This window comes from Zootermopsis nevadensis, unplaced genomic scaffold (genome assembly GCF_977971745.1).
Source record: "Zootermopsis nevadensis isolate Lab colony 2312 unplaced genomic scaffold, Znev_1.0 Znev_ptg000010l, whole genome shotgun sequence".
In the NCBI taxonomy this organism is placed as follows: Eukaryota; Metazoa; Arthropoda; class Insecta; order Blattodea; family Termopsidae; genus Zootermopsis; species Zootermopsis nevadensis.
Genome location: NW_028259142.1, coordinates 3,706,933 through 3,725,547, shown reverse-complemented (window position 1 = coordinate 3,725,547; position 18,615 = coordinate 3,706,933). Strand labels below are relative to the sequence as shown.

Here is an 18,615-nt window from a genome sequence, read left to right as displayed (position 1 = left end):
TGTGTTATTTTCATGGCGTGTTGCAGGTGGGGTTCTGTTATTTGCAAATATCTTATTCACGTCTGGTCATCAGGAGAAAGAAACAGAAAGCTAGTGTTTTAAGTACAGAATGGCGTGCGGTAATGACGTAGTCGGCCTCAAACGAGCTAGAACTGGGCACAAAAAATGAAAATAAAAACTGGACGCCATTTTTCAGTTGTATATGAAGTTACAGAAAGCAAGCAAGGTCCAAAGAAGGAGTCGAGGGTCTGTGGTTTTTTCTGCATCACATTGGATTTCTCACGGCGATCCTAGAGACTTCTTGTTGACAAATAACGACGATTTCGGAAGTTGAAGCATCATCATCACGGGTTCTACAGATTATTACAGGCCTTGACCGCCCCTACAATACGCTTCCATTGGTCCATAAGCAAAAGATACATTATGAAGTAAGATGGTAAAGTTGCGTCATATTGTGATATAATAAATATATATTATTTAAATCTTGTCCGTCTAATCACAATAAATTCTTATTAAATATTAAAATATTACAATAATTAACATTTAAAATATTTAAAATATTAAATGATGTTCTTTATCGAAATATTCGATTTACATTAACCATCATGATTGTAATATTTTAATATTTAATAAGAATTTATTGTGATTAGACGGACAAGATTTAAATAATATATATTTATTATGAAGTAATTCCAATGTTGTATAATCGTGTAACTAACTTTACTCGTCAAGAAATCTTAGCTGCGAGATTAAGAATGCATGGAGCTGGACCTTCACTTCGTCATACAACTTAATACATCGTGGCGTGGTGTGAAGTTAGTTGAACCGCATAAAGAACGTGTCGAGGAGTAACGCGTCTGATGGCATTGCGTTCTGGCTCTCCGCGCTTCTGACAGAGGCTGCCTTGCGACGTCGTGACCATTGGCAGACTTGGAGATCTTTTTCTTTGCAAAGAATGTCAAGGAATCCAGTTTCGTTTGTTATATCTGAGTTATGAGCAAATCTAACGCATAGGCAATGAACTCCGGCTCCCAGTAATTCTACAAAATATCAAAAGAGAACGAATGATAGCTTCAAATTCTGCAAGTGGAGACAGGCATTCCTAAATGTAATTGTCTCGTACTGTGTGTATTGTTCTGAAATGTAAAGATATGCTGTTTTTACAACAGTAAATTGTAATGATTACTTGGTGATTGCTACAGAATGTATAAGTTTTCTTTAACGATTCAGAAATTCTTTCTCATAGTATTTTAAAATACGATCTTCGTGGATTCACGAACTGGAAAAAGTTCTGTTACAATTTTGCAATAAATCCTGTTGAGACGTTTGAAACATTAAATGTTTATTGAGCTTTACAGGTCATTGCCTGTTGATGGGAATTTGTAAATAGAAAAGTTTTCTTGGTACAGTTAACAACCTCTAAGCTACAGTTTATTAAAAACATTGAAGGTTGTCTGTGTGATACAATTTAGTTTATTCTTGAGCGAAGCAACTGATATGGACATTTTCTTGGAAGGTCTTTACTGGCCCTGTCTGCGTATTTCTTCCCGTCGAATTCCGATTAACGTAATGTGATATCGGAAGTACACGTCAAATGTTTCCTTGCGAATTCAATATTCGACCATATTTGTACAATACAGCCACTACTTGACGTGAAGTTCAAAACGTACTACAGGAGTTTTCTAAAATCAACTATTTATTCCTACTGATTTTATTTTATTTTATTTATTTATTTAGTGTTCTGTCTGACGACAGGTCCATATGAACAGGATCCTTCCATCCTTTTCTCGGACTGGGACCTGTTCATATACGTTCTTGGCAGATGATCCAGAAGTGGTTTGCCATTGCCGTCTTCTGTGTGTGAATGGAGTAATTGTTGGGATGCCACGGAGAAACAGGGGAAGCCCCCGGAGGAAAACTCCGTATAACGTAAAATATGACTCGTACCAACATAAAACTTTGTTTAACTTTACGGGATTACAGGTTCTGTCGGCGACGTTCATGAAGAAGACTGATTTATGGGATGTTGCACACCGTGTAGTTTGGTAGAAATTTACCGACGCTTTTTACGGAGCTTACTGCCTCCACCATCAGGGCGATGACTTGGTTTAAAATATCTCGTTAAGATCTGTTTGACACGTAAAACCTCTCTTGCGTATTTTTATGGCGAACCTCCTGTCTAGTAGATACCGAGGATCCTTTCCCCAGGGGTAAAGCGCTGTCAGGGCGTGACGCTGACCACTCACCCCATCTGGTGCTGAAGTTGAGAATGAATAGGAGCTGAAGTGCTCTCCCTCCAAACTATTTCATGGCGTGTAGCTTTACTTGACAGGAAAACGTGTACCTCGCTTGTCTCTTATGTTGCAATTAGTGTCATCACGGGGTCGGAAGTTTCTCATGTCTTGTACTACCTGTGATGGACAAAAAAAGATCACATTAAGAAGTAAAATTGTCATAATTCGACACTGTTTGGATGGAGTCGTAATGGGTCAGTACGTTTTTCTTCTACTTGCAACGTTACAATTAGTTTCGTCACTGTCAGGAAGTCACGCAAACTGAAATGTGGTACTGACCGCTTCCACCTTTTTCACGTCTTATAGGAGTGTCAAGACGTGTGACTTACGAAAATCGAGTCCTTGAATAAATCCATAGATCCTGTCACGGTTGTTAATCTCATCACCGTCGGACATGTGTTCTGCACCTTATTATTCCGTCAGCCTTTTTAGACCAAGTTGTTAACTGTATGTAACATCGTTAACAATCATTTAACACCGAATTTTGTAATTTATGGGTTTCATATTATTCTCGGAATGAAGAGAGGTTTCCTTTAATAGCCTTAACGAGGTAATATTTGTAATGAAGTTTTGTGTTTTCTTTGAGGTACGGTCTAAATTTTGTAAATACTATCTAGACGAGCTTCGTTAGGGTACTGCCATGACATTCAGTTAGAGAATTCTATTTGTGCTCTATTTAACGATGCTGTAAGTAGCGTCGAATGATGAGATGATTAATGAATTGGGAATGTGCAGGGAAAGGGTCGTGGCCTATTTTAAGGCACTATCATGCCATTTGCCTCCGAGGACTGGGGAAACCACGCAGGACTTCAGTAAGGATAGCTAGCCTTGGACTCAGATTTGAACCCGGGATCTCCCGAATGCGGAGCAGAATTTTTAAATTTCCTATCAGCTTGGGGTCTTCTTCTTGTGCTGTTTGGCTGGGAAAGTGTCCTTGCGGCATGTTTCTCATTACTTACACCTGCTGTTTCTACAAGTTACCTTTTGTTTCGTCAGTTGTGTCAGTTGTGTCAGTGGAGACAAATTAAATATCAGTTCTGTTAGTTGATGTGTTAATTTTAACGACAAGAAATTATCTTAATATTTTAATATTTTTCGTCAAATCACAATTTTTAATAAGATAATAAAATATAAAATATTTAAAATATCATTTCACGTTCCGCATCGAATGATCGATTTACAAATTGGAACGTTCCAATTTGTAAATCGATCACGGAAAATATTAAAATATTAACCTAATTCACAATATGACGCAAATATACTACCTTAAGAAATTATCTGTTTTTGATATTTTTATATGTTCGTAAGCCCTTTTTATCTCCACCCACAAATGAAATTGTAACTCTGCTGGGCCATGACGGATCCCATTCTGATTATCTTGGCGCGCGAATGTTGCATTGAGTCTAGCGGCAAAACAGTTCGTAGGAAAAAAGAGCTGATGGCATTTCAGTGCAGTCTTTCTAGTCTCCGATCAGACCAGTTTTGTCGGCACGTGGCGAGGTTGTGTGTGTGTGTGCCTGGGGGGGGGGGGGGGGGGGGGTTGGATATAAAAGAAATTGTTACGCGGGGCACAAACACGACCGTAGAAATGAAAGGGTGACCCGCGTCCTTTCGTTTATTTTTTTGTGTTGTATGGGGGACTTTGTATTCACAGATTGACTTGGTCGGATTATGGTAATTTACTTCTCTGAAGTTGTACTCTTTGCATCTGTGGTCCTATTTATCTTGTTAACAAAGAATGACTGCTAAAAGTGTTCCCCATTTTATTTATCCCGTGTCTTTGTCAAAGTAATCAACAAATTTTTAAAATATGTGAAACTAAATAGCAGGGGGGGAGGGGGGGGGGTTTCATGATCCGTTTATTAAAATTTTTCGGTAATTTCAGATTCTCCGAGTTTGGGCTTGACGTGTCAGAGAGCTGTACCATATTATGGAAGAGGAATTACCTTAGCCCATCAGTTGGTGAGTTATTTTATATATTATATGGTAGACTTAATCGATTTCCTTATTGATGCATTTTAAATTCTCGGCGTCAGTGCGAAATGTGGAACAGACGGGAAGAAATAATTGTTCTCGGGAGCTTCGCGCCGTCTCCCGCTCGTAATCAAATGACATCGCATTTACTCTTACCCGAAGATAAAGACAGTATGTCCCTCCAAAACTCTGCTAATATTTGTGTAAATACCGAAAATAACAACACCAACGTCTTCACCGCCACCAGAACTTCAGTTACTGTATCAACTACTGATGTTTGAAGTTGTCTTGTTCCTCCCCTCAGCCGTTTGGTTCTGAACGTGAATACCAACATTCTGCTCTGTTCAGTTATTGACCGTGATGGTCCATCAGGAGATGTAAATCTCTCGAGGTGCCTGGGACAGACAGAAACAATAACGCTTTCTTTAAAAAAACCAGCATGGCGAGTGGTTTATGGCAGCCCAGAGAAGTGAAATAAACGATTTCAATTTACGAGGAACTCCGTACATCATGGTCCGGGCGATGTATTGTCGGAATTCGAAATACGAGGGCGGAATGCGCGTGGGAAGAACTTGCTGGCAATTACTAGCCATTCTCGTGTAACACTGCTTTATCGTGTCTCATAGTTTTGGTTTAGCATAAACGGGATCTGGTGGAAATGGCCATTGGTTCGACCGCGTAGGAAATTGAAGCGAACGGTTCTGTAGTTGGCGCCCTGGTACAGAACACCTCGTCGCGCGATGGACTGGTTTGCCTTGTCGCGCTGTGTTGCCCTTCAGGCGCCCACCAGATGTCACTGATCCGCCTACTCTGATGCTAAGCGGTGAACATAACAACCGACTATAATTATTTTGGTAATGAGTGCATTCCTGAAACTTCTGCATTGGTGACAGCGGATTATTTTCCTGGTGAAAGGCGCTCACAAGGACATACTCACTAAAGCTTTATTTACGCTGTATCGTCTACGTGAGATTAGAAATCTGTGCCTTGACAATTCGATCGATTTGTTCCATACTCATTCCACACAGGTTGACCGAGTTTTCAACCCGAGTTTTGTGTCGGGAAAGGCAAGATCAAACGCTCAGTCTGCCTGCATGTTTTGACGTAAATACGTCTATATTGAAGGGTCATTCCGCAAAAAAGTGTTACGAAAAAGTTACAGGAAAATGTGTAAGATGGTTACCTAGGAAACATCTGTTTACTCGGCATTGTTGTTACCTATAAAACATTTCATTACCTTACCTTTCATTACTTTACATTACATTTCATTACATTACATTCAGCTACCACAGACCCATCTTAAGCGTAACTAATTCAAGTTAAATAAGCAATGTCTTAATCAAACTTATCTCAATTGTAAAGCATGTATAAAGGAAATATTTAGAATAAAGCCAATATATAAACTTCCTTTCCGTATAGACGTATTTACGTCTAATTCTCCGGAACCGTGGTTCCACTGTAACTTTCTGATCTGTCTATAAAAGGTCTAGGGATCGATTCCCGGTGGGCCAGAATTTTTCTTTTCGCAGCATCGTGTCTAGACCGTGTAGCCTCCTATTCAACGAGTCCCAGGTGTTTCTCATATGTGTTAAATTAGCCAGGACGTAAAACTAACCACTCACCGCCATTTAGTGTTGAGGTTAAGAATATATATACCTATACCTCAGTTCCCCAATACGTCTTTACGGCATGTTTAGTACAGGGGAAGTTTTCACTTTGTGTGTGGTAAGACTGGAACAGTATCGATGTACGGTTTTTAATTTCGATTTTAATCTTTGTCTGCGTATGAAATGACTGCACGCATGGCAGACTTATGATTGCGAACGTGGGAACTGTTGTCGCCTTAAAATAATGTACAAATTATCGGCAAATTAAAGGAGTTTAAGGCTGTGGTTTCTTGGTATTCACCTCCTGGAAAAAGCTAGCTCTGGTGCCCTGTTCAAGCCGCAGAGCGAAACTGCTAACGTGGATGTTGCGTATTCTGTTACCTTGTATGGGAGTCGATCGTGGTATGTTGCCCGCCAGTGTCTGAGTCGGGGGCAATTGACTGCCATCTGTACTTGCTACTGTCTACTATCCGCCAGCGTTTCTCGGTATAGTACCACTGCTATAGTCAAGTCAAGATCGACTGTTTTTAAAAGTTGGAACAATTCTGATTCTTATATTAATTATTAGCATCCGCTTCGATATGTGCACAGAATTGATTTTCAGCGAACTCGTTACTCGCGCCAAGGAATGCTGTATGTCCCCTGCTGGACCAGATATGCAATCCGACTAACTGTAGTACAGTAAGAGTTGTATACCCTTCCAGGCGCTGTGTACAGGTTTCTTCGCATTGAAATAGCTCGACAAACCTGAGTGTGTTGTAGGATGATATATTTTTGTTTAACGACCTGTAAAGTATTTGTATTCAGCCAGCAGATTCATGGTGCTGTAATGGGAGGTTTATATGTCCGGAATAAGATTAGAAACGAGTCCTGACATGAAGTCAGCGAGTAGTTATTTATCACATGACACACAAAAATCTAACATGTTTACAGTTATTTAGAAATTGGTCTTGTAAATTTTATTTGCATACATAAACTTCTGTTTTTGGGACACACTGTATTTCACGCTGGGAATCGTATTTGGAACGTACGTTTTGAAACAGTATTGTAACCTTTATTTAGTACCGATTTTCGAACCATGGATATTTTAGTAGATAATGACACGATTAATGGATTTCTTTTCGTGTTTTCTCTCTATCATAATATAACCAGTTGTTTACTGGTGCCAGCAAAACAGCGTATGCTCGCCTTCTTTTGTTCCTGGACGTGTCTCTCTCCAGCCTTTGTTCTTCCTTGGCCTCTCGAGCCAGTACCAACAGTTTATCTCTGAGGTGGTTTTGGAGGAGTGATGGCAGCCCCTGTTATTATCCGCACTACGTCCCCCCCCCCCCCCAAATCCAGCTCTCACCTCTGCTCCACGCCCCCATTCGATGAACAAGACTATTTTTGTTTTACGTGCATTAATCGGATGCTGTTGGGTGCCGGGGGGCAGAGAAGGGGAGGGAACTGGACCAATACCGAGAATAGAGTAAATCCTGCCGCATCTGAAACACGTTGCCTTGCCTCTTTGAACTGTGGGTAACTCAGAATTGTTTTCCTCGTTTAGAAGGTGTAATTAGTGCGTGACTGTTGCCTACGGAATTACTTAACGGATTTAAATTAAATTTCGTATAAGGGATAACCATTTGAATTTATCGTCTGCTGTAAACCTATACTTTGCAATAAAACGGCCCATCGTACAAGAAAACTCGTACGTGAGGAAATATTTTTCTTACTGGCTGAGCGACTGTTAGCTTCTCAGTATGGACTATTCTTTTTTGGAGATGGGTAATTTAGTCACATGGCGTAACGTAGGAATCTTATGGTTTCAAACACGAGAGTGGTTCTTTTTATATTTAATGTTATCACGCGACTCGTTTGTCGGTCGTGGTCGGTGTAGTTGGTACCTGAATGTGGAAGCAGCATGTTCCTCACAAGGCCACACGGCGCCACTTCAGAGAACATTACAATCGTCGTTTTCATCTACTGTTGGCCAGATATAGCGTCATTGCTAGGAACCAACCAGAGATTTTCGAATTAGGACGTTCAGGCAGAAAACAGTCTATGTAGTTGATACGTTGCAATTGAATAACCTAGCAAAGAAACAACTTGTGCATTGTCTTCCTGAAGGGGGTAGACCTTGAAAGACGGGGAGGGTGGCATGCAGGTAGAAACAGCCCGACCTGTCCAGTCTGTAAGGAGCTTTACCATCTTTCAATCTCTGAAGAATTCCTAATTGCGTAGAGTTTTGAGAACCTGAAAGGAGAATGTTTACCGAGTCAAGGAGTTACCCTTCTTTGGAACTCGAAAAGTTCATTACGGTGTTCAAAAGAGTTCGCCATTTGCCCTCTGATCAGAGATAGACGAATTTGTGGTTAGATATTCATAGCGACTCCTTCTCATCAGCTTAGACTCAGGTGTGTGAATTTTTATCCATCAGCGTAAATATTCGTGACGAGCAGATACGTAGAACTCGGGTTGAAAAGCTTGTCCAGATATGTTGAGCTGTAAAAATTTGCCTCCCTCTTACCGTTTTTAGAACGGAGTGTACAGTGAGAATTTTATTTAAAGACGTTTTCTAGAGAGACAATCTTGTGGCACAGAATGAAAACACGTACCGTGGAATTATTTTCCCTTCACTATACTGTATATTTTTTTAAAAAAAAAGATTTTATCAACTTTAAATGGTTTTCTTTCATCCACTTTTTCCTACGGGTTAGATTTCTTATCTTAACCCCAGTCCCTCAGCACGTGTTTTCAGTTTCTGTCGTCGGTATTTTGTGTTCCTTGCTAACCACATTTGGTCGCTATCTATGAGACATGATGCACATCGCCTAATAAATCCATAAAATGTATACGACCCCCACAAAACAGTCTAGTGTCTGACAGAACTGTTCAATCAATCAGAGGAAAACTTTTTTTCGGGGGAAGACGCCGAAGATATTCATCAGGCGTTTTAAGTCACTTACCTGGCGACGGACATCCTATTATTTGTTGGAAAGGCAAAGGCCAAAGGAAAGGCTGTCTTGTTTTGTGCAAGTTTTACCACCGAATTAACCAAAGCCCTCCACCGGTCCCTGTGCTCGTGAGCTATAAATAATTGCTGGTGCGAGAGAAACTTGCAAGATACATAATGTAGCTAAAAAAATTAAATTTTAGTGATGAGACTATCACAGCATCAAGGTAATCAGTATTACCGTTATTAGTTAAATCTTGGCATTCAGATAAATTTGCGAATCAGTACAATTTTTAAAAAAGAGTTTTATTTATAAATGTATAATGAAATTAAAAAGCTCCAGTAAAACGCGTTCTGGGATAGAAAACACTGTTTATGTTTTTATTCAAAATGCTATTGGTCACCACTCGAAAAACAACTATAGATTCCCCCATTTGCGGATTATTATTAGTGTTCTGTCTGACGACAGGTCCATATGAACGGGATCCTTCATCCTTTTCTCGGACTGGGACCTGTTCATATACGTTCTTGGCAGATGATCCAGAAGTGGTTTGCCATTGCCTTCTTCTGTGTGTGAGTGGAGTAATTGTTGGGATGCCACGGAGGAAAACTCCGTGTTGCCTAGACCACCGCCTTGCCAAACACAAGTTATAAATTCGGGCACCGCCGGGAATCGAACCCGAGGCCCCAGGATTACAAGGCCAGCGTTCTAACCGCTAGACCACCTCATCTTATTATTATTTAGTGTTCTGTCTGATGACAGGTCCATATGAACAGGATCCTTCCATCCTTTTCTCGGACTGGGACCTGTTCATATACGTTCTTGGCAGATGATCCAGAAGTGGTTTGCCATTGCCTTCTTCTGTGTGTGAATGGAGTAATTGTTGGGATGCCACGGAGAAACCGGGGAGTCCCCGGAGGAAAACTCCGTGTTGCCTAGACCTAGGTCTTGCCCAACACAAGTTATAAATCTGAGCACCACCGGGAATTTAACCCGGGACCCCAGGATTACAAGGCTAGTGTTCTGACCACTAGACCACCGTGGCTGAATATCGTAATTAAGAACTGCGTGCGCTTGATACTGTTAAACAGTAAACGTTGATATCCATCAATATATATTTTGCTTAATTAATTATTGTTTGCCTCATTAGTTTACTTCTGCACGTTCAATTCCTTCTCTGTACGGTGGACGTGAATGTCTCAACTCCGGATTGCCTTTACAGGGGGAACGTCTGGTTCGCGGTTCGTTTTTCCCCACCCCTGGTTTTGCGTAGTCTTGGTCCATTTGCACAGTTTCTCGATTTTACACTTGTTTGCAGCGTAGCTGTCGCAATGCTAATTCCCTCTGCGTATCATGTTTCATCTCTCAGCATGTAACTGTGCATTAGAAGCATTTTGATTATGATAATCAGATTTGCGTAATGTACAGCAAACCACACGCGCGTTCCGTTTCGTCAGACAAGACGTATCTCAATGATCGCCTGGCCTCGACTGTGCTGTCTTATTTCTGCATCCAGAAGAGCCAAGGAAACCCCGAGGTAGGTTAGCTGTAGTTCCAGTTCCAGAGAAAGAATTGCATGTATTTGATTGTATGTTTGTCTGGTTTGCAGCGTTACAATTTTGATGGTGATTGTTTTCGAAGTGGCACGACTTTGCTGTGTGTTATTCGAGTGAGCTGAATTTGCGTTTGCTTTATAAATATCGCAACTTTGGCTCTATTTGATTCGCATTTGGTACGGATGTATTGTCGTTCAGTACTCCAGCGGCACAGTTATCTTGTTTTTGGTTTGGATGTGGTACAGCTTTTGTGTTTTGGTTCGCAAAGTGACATTGATACGAGGTGCGATCGGAAAGTTTCAAGACTGTGTCAATAGAGGGCGAACCGGATGTAGTACGAGCTTCTGCTGCTAGGGGGTGCGGCCTACATTCATAGTGAATCAGTGTGCCAGCCGGCATCATCGAATTAGCATTTGTTTCTTAGTTACGGGCGTTTTGGTAGTGCATTACACCGACCCTCCTGCGGTTTCGGAATGGCGTGTGCATCAGATTTTGCCAAAGACTCGCCAAAACGGCTACGGAAACCTATGAAATGCTAAAGCAAGCATTTGGGGAGTCCGCAATGGGTCGTGCACAAACTTTTGTGTGGCATTCACGTTTTAAAAATGGCCGAACCTCTGTCGATGATGACGAGCGTTCTGGACGACCATCTTCGAGCACAACGCCCGAAAATGTTACGAAGATTCGGCAGGCCATTGACGAAGATCGACGTCGTACCATCAACGACTTGTGCGACATTGTTGGGATAGGCTATGGGACCTGTCAGCTGATTCTAAAGGAAGAACTCCACATGCGACGCATCCTATCTGAGGACCAGAAGCAGAATCGACTTCTCGTTTGTCAGGAGCTCAAAGATCTTGCAAGAACCGACCCCAACTTCCTTTCTAAGCTCCGTGTGACTTCTTCCTCTTCCCAAAGATGAAAATTCAGCTAAAGGGAAGGAGATTTGAGACGATAGAAGAGATTCAGGCAGAATCGCAGATGGTGCTTGACAGGCTGACAAAGAAAGATTTCCAGGGATGCTTCCAGGCTTGGCAGCGGCGTTGGGATCGTTGTGTTCACTCCCAGGGGAACTACATCGAGGGTGATGGATGAATTTAATACCTGAGATAAGTGTAAGGGTTTTTATACGCGCAGTCTGGAAACCTTCCGATCGCACCTCGTATGGTTTACTTGTTTGCTTCTGAAGTGCACGACTGTGTGCTTGGCAAATCGTTCGCATTTGTCACCATACTCGCTGACGATTCAAGAGTAGAGCTGTGACTGAAGAAGATGTGGAAACAGAGGAACGTGGATGTACGACCTGAGCGGGCTTCAGGAACCTGTCGCTGGCAAAATGCCGCAGAGCACTTTCAGTTGACATGCTGGATGTTGCAATGTTACTTTCTTGGCTTGTCAGTTTAGATAATTAAGTGGCTAATTTACATTCTCTGAGCCACAACTGCTTTGCCGGTCTTGTGAAAGCGTCGTTCTAAAGGGAATTCAGCACCAGTTCCCGTTTGGTGGGAAAACGGAAACCATGAGAAGTTCTGGGAGTGAAGTTTGATGACGCTGCCCACCACATGTTTCAATCGGTGAAGCGACTGGGAAAAATAGATTAGTATAAAAATTTTGTACACAATTTCCTTTAGCATAAATTCCCACTACCATGCGTCAGATATATCAGAGTTTCGAGCATTTACCATGTTTGTAAATATTACCGCATAGAACATTTGATTCAGAATCTAATAGGCGTGTTATTGGCGTGTCTGCACACAGAAATTTTACGTGCCAAGTTCCCGTAATTCCCTTTGAAACCCGGAGCAAGTCCAAATAATATATAAGATTTCAACCCGTACCGCAAAGAAAACACATCACTTCACGATTACAAAAATTAATCGGTTAATGTTGTCTAAGGAAATGATGTACATTTACAGGGAGAATCATACGAAACACGTAAATACAAAATGGAGTGTTGTTGATTGTCGAATCGAGTGAGGAGTTTGTGTTCATTTCTAGCCGGTACAAACATGCCAGCGACGTAAAGATTATATTACAATTGAACCAAAAAATAAGACTCACTTAAATGCTGCAGCGTCTGAATGAATAACCTGTCTTCTTATACTCTTGTAGCACATCGTAAGCTGATTAAAAGTCACAGTTTTTTGGGCGATGTGCCGAACCCCTTCGGATCAGCATACACGATTGATTTCCAGTGGGTGTATCCCGTCTAATTGTGTCGTATCATCTCTTTGCATCAGGGATGAACAATTTTATGAACCGGGGGCCAGATGTTTTTCTATAAAAGAAGTGGCGTCGAATAGGAGAATCTGGAGACTAAATTCTGTACTGACTGAACGTATTTGTGGATTACGAAAAGTCATAACTATAAAAGTATTAATAATTAATACGAAGACAGTATCTTAAAATCGATTTGGTGTTGAAACGTGATTAATCGCGTCTTGGACTGCTGAGCTTTGACTTTATCTTAGTAAACTTAACATTAACCCTTTCAATCTGAAGCTCTTCTAAGTAACTTTTAAGAATTTCAGTCCGTACCGCAAAGAAAACAACACTTCACCAATAAAAACTTCAGCTGGTTTATGCCATTTGCACTGCTCATTCTGGGTATCATAACTATTAGATTCCGAGTTACTGATTATTAAAACAGGTGGTACGTATAGTTACCACTGGGTTTCACAGGGTTATTAACATATGTTATAAAATATTGGATTTACATTAACGCTATGATCATCGTGAACAGGTTTTGTCCTTGTAGACTGTACACGAGCAAGTAAGAATCTTGATAAAGGACCGTATTGGTTTGTTTTCTGCTGAAACTGTCGGTCTTATGTAGGACATGTTCTGCCTAAATCATCTTTACCGGGACTCGAACCCAGCACTCTTTCTCGATGCTTTTGTAATGCGCAAGACTTTCTTTCCCAGTCACAAATTTACGCGCAAATGGTCTCTCGGTTTACAATGCCGTCGATTAATGTCCCACCACCGGTTAAGGTCCCATTGTTTCAGTTAATGACATGTTAACGATATGTTTATGACATCACACTGCCCCCATTTTCGGCCAATCAGAGCGCTCGTAGGTGAAGCTCAACTGGCTTGCCTCTCAGAGTTCCACGTGCGTTGTTTGTGGAAACGGCGAACGTTTATTTCCTATATTCGATTAAAGATAATTTCATTTGAAGATTTCTGTCTTCTGAGTTGTTGCGCTGTGTAGTCTGGTCGAAGTTTACCAACGTTTCGGAGGTCATACTGCCTCCGTCATCAGAGTATGAAGATTTCTGTCTTCTGGGTTGTTGCGCTGTGTAGTCTGGTCGATGTTTACCGACGTTTCAGAGGTCATACTGCCTCCGTCATCAGGGCGATGAAGATTTCTGTCTTCTGGGTTGTTGCGCTGTGTAGTCTGGTCGATGTTTACCAACGTTTCAGAGGTCATACTGCCTCCGTCATCAGAGTATGAAGATTTCTGTCTTCTGGGTTGTTGCGCTGTGTAGTCTGGTCGATGTTAACCAACGTTTCAGAGGTCATACTGCCTCCGTCATCAGGGCGCCCTGATGACGGAGGCAGTATGACCTCTGAAACGTTGGTAAACATCGACCAGACTACACAGCGCAACAACCCAGAAGACGGAAATCTTCATACTCACCGCTGTGAGAACCTCAAGTCTTACATAATTTCATTTGACGGTGGTCGTCGTGGAATCGCTTGTCGTCAACCAGGGGACCGATGTACTTTGACGTGTACGCACAGCAAACGCTTCTCCAACCCGCATCTTTGCAAAGGAGACTTTTTTTTATCCTCTGCGGTAAGAACTGAATGTTTATGTATTATTTAGATGAGCTACGGCTTCAGAGTGTTAGGACTCTGACCGAGCTATCCGCTCTGCTGTATCGGCTTTAGACATTCCTTTGTTGTAAGAACATGACCAGACCGAGACGTCTCGACCCGAGGTGTTTGTCCTTCACTGGGGGTTTAGATGTATCGTAGCAAAGTGGTTCGTGCTGAAGGTGATAACGAGATCTCGGGCACCTTGGGGAAGCCGTGAGTGAGTTCGTATCGTGACGTGGGGGCGGGCAGAGGCACATTCCATCAGGAGGTCCAGCCACGGCTTCTCCCGTTCCGGAACAAGTTCCCGCCAGACTCCCTGTGGGACAAAACGCCAAGATGAAAGAAAATGATACAAGGTGTTTAGGAAATCGCGTCTCATATCATTTTGGTGGATTAAGCTTACAAAGTGAAATTATTGACTCCGTATCGAACACGACTGTACATCTTTTTATCGGGCATCCTCCGTCCAATCCTTGAAGCGCATTCTTTTGTCATGATTAACCTTGAACATATTTGCATTGTCTGCTATGGAAATACGAGAGAAAGGTTTCGTTGTCCCTAAGATGTCTGTCTTCGGGGATGTTGCGTCGTGTAGTCCGGTGGAAGTTAACCGACGTTTCGAACGTTATTCCTGCTTCCATCATTATCAACATCGATCTGATGATGGAGGCGTTAAACACATTTGAAAAACGGCAAAAATTTTACTAGATGGAACGAAGCAACGTCTCAGAAGACGGTGATCTTCATTGTCGTCGACGTGGGACCCTCAAATCTGTTGTCCCTTAGTGTCCCTGAGGAAAATCACGCACAGATGGACACTGATTTAGCTTCATCCCGCGGATAAGAATTGCCTTTACCCGTACATGAGGAAATTGTGATGGTTCAGTAATCGTTGTCATGGTTTTCTTTGCTTTTTTAACTTTCTTCCTCGATCTTTGTCTTCTGTTTAGTTTTTCCCCGTTTACTCTGTAATAGCTTTTGTTTGCCGCATGTCGGTACTGCGGGCTGCGCTAATTAACAGAATGCTGATGCTGTTTTGTTTCCGAAGTGCGATCGTCGCGCCAAGCACGAAGTCGTGAACGAGGCGATAATTACAAGGACGACCACACGCTAAGTCCCCGCGCGCAGTGGTAAGAACTCGGTTGTGCTGTTACATATCACGTCTGAAACGTGAGTGTGTGGACCATGGGAAATATAAAACACGTTCAGTTCAAAATAATTTATAGAAACCTTTATTCTACAAAGATATTATCCAGAAATCAATTACCCTGCCGTGGATAAACTTTTTATCTCTGAATAAGTTTTTAGGATCAGCTGTTTTAATTATATAGGCTGCATGACACCATTTCCTTTAATTGTAGACTGCGTAAATTGGCCCAGAGAATATGAGAAATATAAGAGTTTATTATAACTTTGAATTTTGTAGGGTGCCACGTTTCTCAGTAAGTTGGTGGCCTCAAAATTTTTCTTTCCAGACTGAAACACTAGTCCCGTCTGTCTTTGCAATATGAAAGGAGCTGTGTCGGATCAATTATCCACAGAAATGTGAAGCCACGCTGTTCTAAAGAATAGAAATTTCACAAAGAATTAGGCTGTCTTTAACGCTGCGCCTCAGGGATCGAAGTATAAGACACCACTCTTCAAAGTTATCGCCTCTTCACAGGCGTTATTTCCTAATTTCGACACCTTATACATATATATATTTATTTTATTATATTTATTTAGTGTTCTGTCTGACGACTGGTCCATATGAACAGGATCCTTCCATCCTTTTCTCGGACTGGGACCTGTTCATATACGTTCTTGGCAGATGATCCAGAAGTGGTTTGCCATTGCCTTCTTCTGTGTGTGAATGGAGTAATTGTTGGGATGCCACGGAGAAACCGGGGAAGCCCCCGGAGGAAAACTCCGTGTTGCCTAGACCACGGCCTTGCCCAACACAAGTTATAAATTCGGGCACATGCTACAGTCCTCTGCGGTAATCGAAGAATTTGCAGAGGAAGGCGACTTGTTCTTATTTATTTAATGTTGATGTACGAAAATGGCTGTCTTCTGGGTTGTACCGCCGTGTTTTAGAGGTCCTTCTTACATACATCGTCAGGGCGATGCAGCAAGGACTTCTGAAACGTCGGTAAACCTCTACCAGACTACACTTCGCTACATATCAAGAAGACAACCATCTTCGTACTGACCTCCGTGAGAACCTCAAATCCTACTTAATGTTAATGTAATTTGTTGCCTTCCTGCTTATTGTAAAATTGTTATGAAACACCACAGGCTTACTTAGCGTCGTCAGCTGCTTACAATAGAGCGTATTAATACAGAATCGAATAACCACATACAGTTCTGTGCCTCGTTTTCATTTTATTCCTGAATCTAGTTTGCATTGCCCTACTTTGGCCTTTGAACTTTCTCCCATTGTCCTCCGGGTTCTTGACAAAGCGACCGTGGGTGATAACGCAAGCGTAAGACAAGTCTTTATGGAAAACCAAGGCCGCCCCGTGTGTTATTGTACGTGAATGTACTTGTGCGCAAGGAATGATGGGAAGGAATCCTGCAAGTTGATATATACAACATATCGTGCTGTGGACAAGGAAAGATTACCACAAAAACTAAATGTAACGTGTATGTGAGTCAAAGGTAGAACCAGTGATGTTAAACGTCATTTCCTTGGTCTGTGCCTGCTGGAGGGGTGAGCCTTATATGGCAGGTATTTATGTGCGTCGTCAGGAGTACAGTCGACTTAAGACACAAACGTTTTCACTGCGTTCAGAGTCTGAAGTGGTCTACTGTTGGTGTGCTTTGCTTTAAAATTGAATTTTTCTATGGTATTCAACACTTGGTATATATTCATGCGCGTATGACCCTCTGTTAAGTGCAGAGAGAGTTTTAAGACCTTACTAAATTTCGTGAAAGATCCCGACGATAATTTTTTATCTTTCAGTTTCACACATAAAAACGAGCAGATAAAACTGCAAGTGTCCCAAAAAGATGTGTTCAGATGAGGTTAATATTCAGTTTTTATAATGTGTGGGCGTATATCATGAATTAAATAGATTTTATTAACATTAATCAGCCTTTAAATTTAAGACAGGAATTTAATCTTGTTAGTGGGCTTGGAGATGAAGAAGAAACTAGTGAAGTGTTACGTATGGAGCAGAGACTTGGACACTCAGGAAGAAGGAACAGAAATACCTGGAGAGTTTTGAAATGTGGTGTTGGAGAAGAATAGAGAAGATCAGGTGGACGGATCGAGTGACCAACGAAGAAGTATTGAGGAGAGTCAACGAGCAAAGAAGCATTCTGCAGGCGATTACACGAAGGAAAGCTAACTGGCTGGGACATATTATGAGAAGGAATGGAGTACTGAGTGATATCACCGAAGGCCAGGTTGAAGGAAAGCGAGGACTAGGAAGAAGATTGATACAGCTAACCGACGACCTTAAACAAGGAAAGAAGATGACGTTCCAGGAATTAAAGCGAGAAGCCGAGAATAGGGACAACTGGAGAGCTCTTTTTGGGCAGAGCAATGGACCTGTCGTAATACACAACACTTAATAATAATATAAGTGGTTATATCAAGTTTACAGGCGATCATTTTAATGAATACACTGGTGGTTATAGGATTTTAAAGGTCAGGTAATTTGTCGATAAAAATATGAACATTTTTGGAGGGCGAGAAATGAGAATAAACACAGAAGATAAAAGTTTGGAAAGAAATTATCAAAGTAAGAGGAGATTTTTGGTTAAAGAATATGAGGGGGATGTCCAGTATATAGTGTGATTTTACCTGTCGTGTATAGGTGTGAAAAACATATCTCAGGGCCTCTTTACGTGTATGTTTACTCAAGTCGGGCTTGAGGTGGAGTGGATATTAAAAAATGAGGAGTCTTACTTTCGTGGTTCGGTCGTACTCCATGCACGAGAACATTTGCCTTCTAAGTCCTCAGAATTTTCTTTCTTTCGTTGTCTTATGTAACGCTAGAGGACGTGAAGGTGTGAGTAGTCATAAAGCCATGCGATAAGCCAGCGTCCGTTTCAAAAGAGAGGAATTTCTTGTCATAAACCGACGTAACGTAATTAATTGTTAGTGAGGTTAGGTCGTCCTGCAATTCGCGTGCTTAAGGTAGCCTGTGCTGGTATCATCACCTCTGTGCCGATTGCGACAGACGAATCCAGTTCTTGGGAATTAAAGCAAGACATAAAACATCGAAACGACTGAAGACCAAAGACACGAGGTGCGATCGGAAAGTTTCAAGACTGCGTGTATAAAAACCCGTACACTTATCTCAGGTATTAAATTTATCCATCACCCTCGAAGTAGTTCCCCTGGGAGTGAACACAACGATCCCAGCGCCGCTGCCAAGCCTGGAAGCATCCCTGGAAATCTTTCTTTGTCAGCCTGTCAAGCGCCATCTGCGAT

At 41.7% G+C, this 18,615-nt stretch overlaps 1 protein-coding gene across 5 annotated transcripts in view; it reads left to right on the top strand.

Moving 5' to 3' along the window:
- Positions 1-18,615, top strand: part of Egfr (epidermal growth factor receptor) — a 212,264-nt gene that overhangs the window by 133,088 nt on the left and 60,561 nt on the right. For 2 of the 5 annotated variants that reach the window (XM_022068884.2, XM_022068879.2), the window contains exon 2: positions 4,180-4,256. The exons of the other annotated variants lie outside the window; for them this stretch is intronic. The gene's annotated coding sequence lies outside the window, so the exon portion shown is untranslated. The remainder of the gene's footprint in view (positions 1-4,179; positions 4,257-18,615) is intronic. 5 annotated transcript variants of the gene reach the window in all.